The sequence below is a fragment of the Ranitomeya imitator genome, chromosome 6 (assembly GCF_032444005.1).
Source record: "Ranitomeya imitator isolate aRanImi1 chromosome 6, aRanImi1.pri, whole genome shotgun sequence".
NCBI classification, from domain to species: domain Eukaryota; kingdom Metazoa; phylum Chordata; class Amphibia; order Anura; family Dendrobatidae; genus Ranitomeya; species Ranitomeya imitator.
In genome coordinates this window covers 290,281,167-290,293,413 of record NC_091287.1, presented here as the reverse complement: position 1 = coordinate 290,293,413, position 12,247 = coordinate 290,281,167, and the positions used below count along the sequence as shown (strand labels likewise).

Here is a 12,247-nt window from a genome sequence, read left to right as displayed (position 1 = left end):
AACAATAAGCTTAAATTTCCTCAGCTGGACTCCGGGATACAATAACCTTCTTAAATATCACATGGTATAAACCACAATAAATCCATATTTCTAATTGGGTATTCCCCGCTCTTGTCCGCTGTATATTAAGTAAGGTAGCTGCCGCTGTAATCGTAGCCTCCTATAACCAAAGTGTTGTACTCCTAATACGATAAGTTATACATAGTTTTGCTGCCCGGCGGTAGAAATAAAGCCAAAATACTTACTGCTAAGTGTATGGAGGAGTGTCCGGTCCCACTACCCCGACGCGCGTTTCGTCCACACTTCTTCAGGGGGCGTGTCGGGGCAGAGGGAGAAATGGACTTATATCCTGCACTACGACCAATGACATGTTAGTAAGCTGGATCATGTGAGACTTCACTGCCTGATGTATTCGGCACGCCGGACCGTTCCCCCGCCATCTAATTATGACCCATCACCCTCGGACAGCGAGCAGCGACGCATCCATGAAGCCATGGTAACGGCTTCCATGCCTGCACGCTAGCTCTAATAGCCGAGGAGATCCGAGTCTATGGCCGGGAGGATCCGGAACAGCGTGCACTGTCTAGGCACAAGTCTCAGCGGGACTGCTATATAGATGGTAAAGCAATATATAAAGTGCTAATGGATTACTACAAAATTACTAAAGTGACCTGTGCTAAGTGCCAAACTAATAACAATCTACTACACATAATTACCTACGTATCCGTAGATTTAAAGTGACCTGTGCAATATATTATAATTATTAATTGCTTACAAATTCGATTGAATATCAAGCCAGTAAATTTAAAGTGACATGTGCCAAATATACATAACTATATTTATAAATATATTTATAAATATGGTACAGATCTATGTGACTTTCACTTCTTGAATTGAATTGATCTATACTACTCATATTGATATGATGTGTACAATTTCATAATAATAGGCTCATCTTAATATTATATAACATTGAGATAAATACAATAATTCATATTTCATTTAACTTATACAATTCTTATACATATTATTTGATTAATTGTGCATTAAATAAGATGATAACAATAAATTGATAAGTGAAAAATAAAATATAAAAAATATAAAAATACACTGAAAATTTGCTATCTATATAGCAGTCCCGCTGAGACTTGTGCCTAGACGGTGCGCGCTGTTCCGGATCCTCCCGGCCATAGACTCGGATCTCCTCGGCTATTAGAGCTACCGAATGCATCAGGCAGCGAAGTCTCACATGATCCAGCTTACTAACATGTCATTGGCCGTAGTGCAGGATATAAGTCCGTTTCTCCCTCTGCCCCGACACGCCCCCTGAAGAAGTGTGGACGAAACGCACGTCGGGGTAGAGGGACCGGACACTCCTCCATACACTTAGCAGTAAGTACTTTGGCTTTATTTCTACCACTGGGCAGTAAAACTATGTATAACTTATCCTATTAGGAGTACAACACTTTGGTTATAGGAGGCTACGATTACGGCGGCGGCTACCTTACTTAATATACAGCGGACAAGGGCAGGGAATACCCAATTAGAAATATGGATTTATTGTGGTTTATACCACGTGATATTTAAGAAGGTTATTGTATCCCGGAGTCCAGCTGAGGAAATTTAAGCTTATTGTTTGTCAATATATGCTTTGTGTTTTATGAGTGGAGTAGTTCATAGGTCCCTCACATTTGAGATACCTGGTTTTTGTTTTTTGTTTTACTTTTATTATGTATGTGTTCAATTGTTTAATAAAAATGATTTTATTGGGCTAAATAAGATGGTTATGCTTTTCTGTGTCACTACTGGTTACAGTTATATGTGATATGGACGGAATGGAGAGACGAGTTCTGGCTGGAAGAAATGATGGCGGTCTGTACTGGATGAAGATGAAAAGCGAAGATGAAGGACTTCATGTTAAAATCACATTGCAATCGGATAGCAATCGCACTGCTTTCAGATGTAAATCGTATTTTAGGTGTGATTAAATCGGATTGTACTCGCATAACACTTGCATTACACTCGTGCGACTCTCGGCAGGCAAACTCGGACCAATTTTTCATACGTTTAATGTGACTCCGGCTTTACTGTTGGCCCCAGTGGGCTTGATAGGTAAAGGAGATCTGCTCTATGCTAATTCATCCCAGGTAAACCAGGGGCTGTAAATTACCAGCCAAGGGCATAACATTTTTAGCAGCTGGCAAAAGGTTGTAAAATTTATGTTAACAAAGGTTTGCATCAGATTGAAAACCTTTTTATCAGCAAAATCTAAAACTCTGACTCCAAGCACAACCATTAGGGCGTACTTTGTGCTCTCTTCATTGTTAATCAGGCACAACTTCATACAATTGGTAATAGCTGTGCCTGGCATTTCTATTCAGTCCTATTCATGTTCATAGTTAGTTCAGAAGGGAAAAAAGACACATGTCCATTAAGTTCAACTGAGGGATAGGAGAGGATAACGGGAAGGCGTATAGGCACAATATGCAAAAACCAATCTGATCTATATCTTCAATAGGAGTGAGCTGCAGTACCATGCACAGCAATTACAGAAAGTATGGTAAACAATAAAGGTGATGAAGCATCCAAATCCATTTAACTGTCACGGCACTGACTTTTCAAGTCCTAACAACATGCCACTTTCCATTAGGGATTTTGCTGATGACTGTAATTTCAGTCTGAGTTTGATCCATCAAAACAACGGATTGCATTCAGACCAATGTTTTTCAATGAGGCAGTGCACGTCTGATTTTTTCCTAGGACCGAGTGGTCCAAAGAAAAAAAATTAAAAAAAAATTGCAGCATGCACGATTTGTCTCACATAATCATTCAAGTCTATGGGCCTGAGAAAAACATCAGACCATACTTTGATTGCATCCGAGTGGAGTCCGATTTTCATAGACAGACTGAATGGAGGAGATAGGGAAACTTTTTTTTTTCAATTCTCCGCATAAAAGAATGGATCCCACTCTGATCACCCTAATCAGAGTCTTATCAAAGTGTGATTAGCATAAGCAGACTGTTTTTCTTAGATGTCTCCATTCATACAGTCGCCTGCTCCTGACCTTAATAGGACATGAATCATCAGTGAAATTTTCACTCTGGGACTATGATCCCAGGGCTTCCTTTGCCTAATTCCACTTTCATATGTTCAGTATTTGATCAGTATTTTACATCAGGATTTTTTAGCAAAAACCAGGAGAGAGTGATAAATACAGAATTAGTGACGTGTTTCTATTATACTTTTCCTCTGTTTCACTCCAGACCAGGCTGGAGCGAGCCACCCCACCCCCTCCCCTGGGCGGTGTACGTGAAAGCCGACATGACAGGGGGTTTGGAGCAGGGAAAAAGGGGGCGTGGAGTTTCGCTCTTAGGGGAGGGTTAATGCTGGCCTGGAGAGGGTATGGGGTGAATGGGGGGGAAGAGCCGGTCACTTCCCGCTCTGAGGACCTGTGAGCAGGAAGCACCAAGCACCAGCAGCTTACCAAGGCGGCCATTGAAGGAGTCCTGTCACAGCTGCGGGCGTCGGTGGCGTCACAGCCTCCAGGCTGGTTGGAGGCTCAGGTGTCCAGCATCCTCGGCGGTGGCAGCGGCAGCGACGGTGCGGGTCCCCCGGCGGTCGGGCCCAGTGAGCGGCGGTCCAGGAGAGTGCGGCCCCCGGAGCGCTTATCCCCCGATGTCACCCCAGTGTCTCAGCGGCGGCGCAGGAGCCCCTCAAGGGACCCTCCAGGCCACGTGCCTGCTCAGAAGCGCCCCAGCAGGCCGCGGTCTGGGAGGAATCCGCCAGCTGCGCTGAGGCCTGCAGCGGCAGTTGGGCCTTCTCCCCAGCACGCTGGGGGGCAGGGCCTATGCGCGCCAGAGCTCCTAACAGCTGGAGCGACGTCACGGCGGGCCGCCGCGGTGATGACCAGGCCAGGCAGCCTGCTCTCTGCGGCAGCATGAGACGGTGGGGGAGCATCCCAGCGGCAGCGGCGGGCAGCACCTCCGATGCAGCGGGGCTGCTGGACACGACCAGGGGGCACCATTCCCTTCAAGCGTACCAGCGACCGGGCCTGCATGCTCTCGGGTGGCGGTGTCAGATGGCAGCGTTTCGGACGGGGGGTCCCGGTCTGGGCCTACAGGACATCAGGCGATCACCTCGGCTGACGGATTCAGTACGGTCCCCTCCGCAGGGGGCGGATCGGTTGGAGCAGTATTGCGGAGCGAAGTTCACATCCGGGAGGGCCCAAGGACGGCTTCAGGATCGAGAGACGGCTGGACAGCGACAGCGTCTGCAGCTGGGGGGTAATCACAGCTCCCTCACAGCCTGGTGAGAATCCATCTATTTATTGTTTGTCCCCGGCATTTTTGACGCCGACTTTGACTTCTGTGAATCGGGTTGAGGGGTATGTGGAGCGGGGTGATGGAGTCGGTATGCGGGCTGATGCGAGTCGTGAGGGGGTGGGGGAGTTGTTGTCGGGTGTACGTGAGCTGTTGTCACGGTTGGGCAGTGCTAGGCCAGGGCAATCCCCTTTGTCAGCTTGGGCCAGATCGTCTGATCCGGGGTTGGCGTTATCCGGCAACAGGTCTGCCGAATCGGGCAGGTTGACCGAGCCGGTCTCGGTATCTGTGCAGACTGAGAAAGAGAAGGAAGGGGGCATTTGGTTGGATGATAAGGCGCGGGGTGAGGTGTATGTTTGCTTTTAAGGGCCGTTGGGGGCGCACTTGAAAAAGGAGGTGCGCAAGAAGATTTGGAAGGACGAGTATGTCGAGATATTTTCGCTCTTGCTGTTGAAAAAATTTAACCTTGATAAGAGTAAAAAGGAAGATAGTAAGAATGAGGACGAGGAAAAGCGGCGATGGCGCCTTATTCCTCAGACGTTTGTAAATTGGCTTCAGGCGTTCACGATTTTGGCAAGCGTTATTGGCAAGAAGGCTCCCAAGAATTGCTCCGCTTTGTTTTATTATATGGATTCCATAGGTGAGGCGCATAGGGCCTATGGTGGGCAAGTATGGTTACAATACGATGAGCAGTTCTGGCAGCAGAAGGCGGTCCGTCCGGCGAGATCAGAAGGACATTGGTTTGTGGTTACGGGTGATGGCGCCAACAAAGTTTGGTCACTCCTTTCAAAGCGGGGCCGGACCTTCCGGCCAAAGCGCTTCGCAGGGTTCCTCTTCAGGAGCCGGGGGGTCAGAAGCATGGAGTTTGTTGGCAAGTCAATGAGGGCCAGTGCAAGTTCGGAGCGACTTGTAGGTTCAAGCATTTGTGCTCGAACTGCAACGGTGCTTCGCACGGAGCCTCCAAGTGTTTTAAGAAAAAAGGGAAGCCAGAGGGTAATTCCATTCGAACCTTCCAGAGGCTGGCTGACCGGCTTTTGGATGGTCTCCAGGACTATGCGTGTGCCTACCTGGATGAAGAGCATCTAAATCACCTAGAGACAGTATTGGACAGGATCCACAAGGCCGGAATCACCCTGAACCCAAACAAGTGTCACGTGGGCAAAGCAGAGGTTCAGTATTTAGGGCATTGGGTGGGAAGTGGTACACAGAGACCAGAACCAGCCAAGATTGAGGCCATAGCCAAATGGCCCACCCCACGTACTAAAACCCAGGTCATGGCGTATCTAGGGACAGCGGGGTATTACAGGAAATTCATTCCCAATTACAGCAGCGTAGCCAAGCCCCTCACTGATCTGACCCGTAAGAACCAACCCCGCCAGGTAACCTGGACCCCAGAGTGTGAGGAAGCCTTCCGCCAGCTAAAGGACGCCCTAATCAATACCCCTGTATTGGCCGCACCCGATCCAACTAAACATTTCCTGGTCCACACAGACGCTTCTATGTTTGGATTGGGGGCAGTACTGAGCCAAATCGGGCCGGACGGCCAAGAACACCCGGTAGCTTACCTGAGTCGGAAACTACTGCCCCGTGAAGTGAGCTATGCGGCCATCGAGAAGGAGTGCCTGGCAATAATATGGGCACTCAAAAAGTTACAACCATATTTGTATGGACGACAGTTTTCCCTCCTAACGGACCATAATACCCTAGTCTGGCTTAATCGGGTCTCCGGAGACAATGCCAGATTACTGCGGTGGAGTTTAGCCCTACAACCTCTGGACTTCACCATCCACTACAGACCCGGCAAACAAAACGGTAACGCCGATGGACTAAGTCGACAAACGGAACTCGTACCAACCCCATAAACTTCGGTCATCCCCAAACTGATCCGTTAAGGATCAGACTGTGTATGCCGATCGCGTCGCTGAAAAGGGGAGCCGTGTTACAGAACCCCCCCAGCACCAAGAATGTTATGCAGTATATGTATGTATAATAGTTTCCATGTGAAATGCATCAGTCCACAGGCTGCGCCCCTGGACAAGATATTCTCTTTCTGACCTCCCCCCACCTTTGTAATTCCCACAGTAAATAGCGGCAGGCTCTGGCCCCCTGCGGCTATTGTAATGTATGTCTGGCCAGCTGTTTTCCTATTGGCCTGTCCTGTGTATCTGTGTTACATATTCTGTGTGCTGAAAATAAAGTGTGTTCTTTGAGGGTATGTGCACACGTCAGGTTTTTTTCCTGACAAAATCCTGAGAATTCTGCCAGAAATTCGCGTTTTTTTTCGCGCGGATTTCTCGCGGAATTTGTGCGTTTTTTGCGCGGATTTTTTGCGGATTTTTTTTTTTTCCTGAATGTCATTTTTGCTATGGAATCCGCAAAAAAAACGCAAAAAGAATGAGCATGTCCGTTCTTTTTGCGGAATGCGTTTTTTTTGCGGGAAAAAACGCTAACATTTGCACAAAAAATGTGGAATGCATTCTAAAAGATAGGATGCATAATGTTAGCGTTTTTTAACCGGATTTATAGTGTTTTTATAGCGAAATTCCGCAAAAAAAACGCTAAAAATCCGGACGTGTGCACATACCCTTAGACTGGAAATACGTGGGGTAGCAGTCAGCTTTTATATGCTCTCACGTAACCAAGGAATTCCAGCCAGCATCCTTCATTCAGAATCCAGCAAAAGCAGCGTGGACCTCCTGAAACACGGGGTGGTACTGAAAGAGGTACCCCAGCTTGTTAGACCCCGTTACAGTATGCATATAATATTTGGATCATCAAACTCAGACACTTAGTAGCAGCTCTCCTTCATGGCAAAGTGAGAAAAGTCACAGGTGAAAATGACTAAAAAAAAGTAACTGCAAAGATTCAAAATGAACAACCCATTTAAGAACTACTGACACTATAATGAATTCTGCAAGGTGAATGTTGGTATTAGCTGGGAGTTCTATAGTGAACATATGGTATATACATAATGAAGACAGAAACATGATATTCACATCTCATACCCCAAGGAAGGACAGCCATCATTAGAAGAGGCTTTCCATTCAAGCAGATTACACCGAGCTTGTAGGGTATGTACGTAAATCAAAACAACCTTCGGACCAGTTCTCAGCATTCTATAAGTTCTTTATAGAGTGTGTAAAACCTAATATGTTTTACTATGCAGCAGCCTTTATTATGCAATCCTTTTGTTGATAATTAACTTCAAGTTAATATTCACAAACGACTTACGGTACAGTTTTATTACACTTTTAGCTGCAAGATTGAATGACTTGTCACTATTGTTGGCTGAGTGCATCAAGTCTCCAGAGAGATGAAAAGCAAAGCAATATGTACACCTGCCTCTGCATTAAGAATAGCAAATAGCAGTCTACACCTTTCAGTCAGTTAATGATAATCACAGCCGCCTGCTGTCTTGTGCGTCTGTGCACATATACTCTTGGGCACTATACTCAAAGTGGAAAGAATAATTATGATGTTTAAAAAGAATTAGAATGGCATGTTTGGGTGGTATTACCAATTTACTACTAGATTAATGATGCAGTTGCCAAAAATAAAGGAACTGAGGAAAATTATGGTAAAAGTATAACTTACATGTAATGCTATAACAATAAAAAAAAATATTTAGTTTATATCAAATACAACAAGGGGAAAAAAGAAAAAAAATGTTAGCAATAAATCCACATAATCAAATCGCATTGTTCACTGTTTGTGATTTGCATGTTTCTACTTCTGGGAACTGGAATGGGTGAGGCTTTTGATATATTGTTTGTCAAGGAGGAGACACCACAAGGGTCACTCAGAATCCCCCCTGCTGCCCCCAATTTTTGTAAGGAGAGAACACTTGAGGGGTCACTCAGAATCTGACCCCTGCCCCCAAGTTGTCAAAGATCGCAGCCAAGGGGCGTTGTATCTCAGATCAACCCACAGTTATCTTTGGAACAAACAGATCTCTGCTGCCCCCTAATGACGGGACAATTACGCAATTGACCAACGATTAACGGAGGAGGCCACAGGCTGTTTCCATTAATAAGCCGGTTATCGGGAAACTAAGAGTGAGAGTATGGTATATACACCTCCGATTCCAATGCATGGAATATATGTATATACCTCCGATACAGTAGCTGTGAACTCCACAATAACCCCAGACTACTCGCTGCCAGCACAAGTCGTTTACACAGGCTGACTGGAGGCCTGGTTCTGGTAGTGTATGGCTTGGGGGCGTGGCTTACAGAGCAAACGGAATAGAACTATTACATTTTATATTTACTCCAAAATGAGGTAGTGTTAATAAACAATATACTAAAGATTTTACAAAGGGGGCAAAACTATATTGCATATACAGTACATAAAAAAAAAGAATAATGGAGGAAACTTACTACGCTGTTCACATATCGTAGATGAGTCAACTGAGCAAAAAGAAAGCACTTTGATTGGGGACATTCAGCGAACGGGATTCATGTATGCATGATGTGTATCTCCACAGGAACCAAGATCATAATGTGGCTTGAGCTTTTATCAGTACCTGAGTTACACCCACACACCCCTCTTGATGACCTCATGTGGGCCGGATTGTGGGTGGATCTCAGCTCCTTTGGTTTTTATGAAATTTTCCAGATGATCACAGAAGTTCAAGATCACCATCATATTTTTTTATCAGGATTTTATGGTTACCCAAGAGAATAAACAGGACATGGCCATTGTCAGCTATCTTGCCACTATGGATTTGGGGCTTATAGGCAGGTTTTAAGGTTATGAAAAAACATGCATCTTCTTCCCTAATTAGCGCTGAAGCTGAAAATGTATGTCCCATCACCATCAGATCTACCATCAGATCCAATAATCATAATTTTCTTTAGGAGACATATGTCTGGGCTGGCTATTACAGCATTTCTCTTGCAGTAAACCACAATGTCACTTGAATTCAAACTACATTTTCTGGGGACAAAGACCCTGCCAATTTGCTATTTATGTGTAAACACAGGTACATTATTGTTGTCCAACTCTCTGTAAAGAGTTGTCAGGACTCGAACCCAGCAGCTCTGTGCACCAGGCGGCAGTTTTGTGCTAACTTCAGATACTTGTACCTGTGTTATTCCTGATCGACTCCACCCTGAGTTCCTGATTTGCTCCACCCTGATTAAATACCCTATTTAAACCTGGCATTGCACTTCCTTCCTTGTGAGATTATTGAGCTAAAAGCCTCTAGTCAAGCTTCATTTTAGATTTAGCGCTAGTAGCAATATCCTTTATTATACCACTTTACTTGATGATATCGTCTACTACCCATCTTTTATCAAACCTACTGTGGAACGCTACTTCCTACTGCTGGCACGCAAGCTATACAGGTTTTCACTACACAGCCAGATAAGACTTTTTCCCGTCATATGCAACTTCATTTCCGGTCAAGCACCTCCGATTGATCGGAACCATGGCTAACCCCGCCCCGGGTCCTTTGAGTCTGATGTATCACACCAAGCATTAGCATGCACATGAACAAGCAGTGGATAACGCTCTCATGCCTGCTACACCGACACCAAATTCTTTAAGGACCCTTGGTATGTTTATTTATTACCTGTTTATATTGCACTTTGCACAATCTGCCGCATTTTCAATCCATGTCCTATGTGATCTCGTTTACAGAGGTTATACCACCAGACATCGTGTCCATTTCACTTCTACCTTAACAGTGTGGTATAAAAATTCTTTTTTTTTTTTCAATTTTTCTTTTCTTTTACTTTGATAAAAATGTCACTTTGATCCGTAGTTTCTTTCCTCCTCTTTTGTATATGATTTGTTTCCTAATATGGCTATAAAATATGTGACCCTCTGATATTTTCTTGCTAAAATTACTAGTGATGAGTGAATATACTCGTTACTCGAGATTTCCCGAGCACGCGCGGGTGTCCTCCGAGTATTTTTTTAGTGCTCGGAGATTTAGTTTTCATCACCTCAGCTGAATGATTTACAACTCTTAGCCAGCTTGATTACATGTGGGGATTCCCTAGCAACCAGGCAACCCCCACATGTACTTATGCTGGCTTATGCTGGCTATCAGATGTAAATCATTCAGCTGCGGTGATGAAAACTAAATCTCAGAGCACTAAAAATACTCGGAGGTCACCCGAGTATATTCGCTCATCACTAATAATTATGTTTTATTAGTACTCTGATAAAGATCCTTGTCAACTGCAATGTCAAATACTGTAGTACTACACTGTAAATAAAATCTTTACGTTTTCACTTATCACCTGGCTGCCAAGTCTTTCTACAGTACTATACAATGACTGATAGTCTGTGCTCATCATCTACATTTCTCACACTGGTAGCTGCCCCTTCATTTAATAAAAGCGCTAGAGGAAGATTCTGAGAGATATCTATGTGCCGCCCATAGTTATTCCAAAGAAATTTATGTTTTTCTTAATAAGTAATTGAGTTGTTAATAAGACATGAAGTCACAGATATGAAGGTATGAAGGTATTTTATTTAGCTTCCTATGACCTGCATGCCCATATAGATGGCTAAGGAGGGTTGATCTTACTGACAGATTCCCTTTAAATTGAAAGCGAACCTGTCATTAGGTTTGGCCGATATAAGATATGGCCACTGCCTTTCAGGGCTTATCTATAGCATTGTATAATGCTGTCAATAACCCCCCGATCCGACCTGAAAAATAAGAAAAATAATTTTTATTATACTCATTCGGGGGTGGGGGGGTGGGGGCGCGGTCCGGTCCAATGGGTGTTGCAGGTCCGGGTCTGGTGCCTCCGATCTTCTTATGATCACCACCCTCCTGCTTGCTTCATGGGTCTCGGCATCGCACTCCTGCGCAGGTGTACTTTTCTGCTCTGTTGAGAGAAGAGGAAAGTACTGCAGTGTGCAGGCGCCGGGAAAGGTCAGAGAGGCCCTACGCCTGCGCACTGCAGTACTTTGCTCTTCCCTCAACAGGGCAGATAAGTACGCATGCGCTTAAGCGTGATGTCAGGAGCCATGAAGCAAGCAGGAGGGCGGCGATCATAAGAAGATGGGAGGCGCTGGAACCCGGACCTGCCACCCCCATCGGACCAGACCGCCCCTGGGTGAGTATAATAAAACATATTTTTCTCATCTTTCAGGTCAGATCAGGGGCTTATTGACAGCATTATACAATGCTGTAGATAAGCCCTGAAAGGTGATGGCCAAACCTGGTGACAGGTTCGCTTTAACTCTCTATTTTTTGTAGCTTGTGTAAATGTCTATAAACTGTCTTCTTAGTATCAATGCTTAAAAACTTTACAAGTAGGTCTTTATTCACATGGTCATATCTAATGGTTTAATATGCAGCCGCAAAAGGACTACGCATAATCACTATTGTCCTGTAATCATCCAGACAATGAAAAATGGTAGCCTGAGGGTACCGTCTCACAGTGGCACTTTTGTCGCTACGACGATACGATCCATGACGTTCCAGCGATATCCATACGATATTGCTGTGTCTGACACGCAGCAGCGATCAGGGACCCTGCTGAGAATCGTACGTCATAGCAGATCGTTTGGAACTTTCTTTCGTCGCTGGATCTCCCGCTGTCATCGCTGGATCGGTGTGTGTGACACCGATCCAGCGATGCGTTCGCTTGTAACCAGGGTAAACATCGGGTTACTAAGCGCAGGGCCACGCTTAGTAACCCGATGTTTATCCTGGTTACCATCGTAAATGTAAAAACAAACAAACAGTACATACTCACATTCCGGTGTCCGTCAGGTCCCTTGCCGTCTGCTTCCCGCACTGACTGACTGCCGGCCGTAAAGTGAAAGCAGAGCACAGCGGTGACATCACCGCTGTGCTGTGCTTTCACTTTACAGCCGGCAGTCAGTCAGTGCGGGAAGCAGATGGCAAGGGACAGACATCGGAATGTAAGTATGTAGTGTTTGTTTTTTTTACGCTGGT

General features: G+C 45.2%; 1 protein-coding gene across 2 annotated transcripts in view; it reads right to left on the bottom strand.

Annotated features, from left to right (window-relative positions):
* The window catches only part of LOC138642470 (cytochrome c oxidase subunit 4 isoform 1, mitochondrial-like), a 104,172-nt gene that overhangs the window by 84,924 nt on the left and 7,001 nt on the right, over positions 1-12,247 (bottom strand). The window contains exon 1 of one of the 2 annotated variants that reach the window (XM_069730646.1): positions 8,700-8,787. The exons of the other annotated variant lie outside the window; for it this stretch is intronic. The gene's annotated coding sequence lies outside the window, so the exon portion shown is untranslated. Of the gene's footprint in view, positions 1-8,699; positions 8,788-12,247 lie in introns of those variants that run through there. 2 annotated transcript variants of the gene reach the window in all.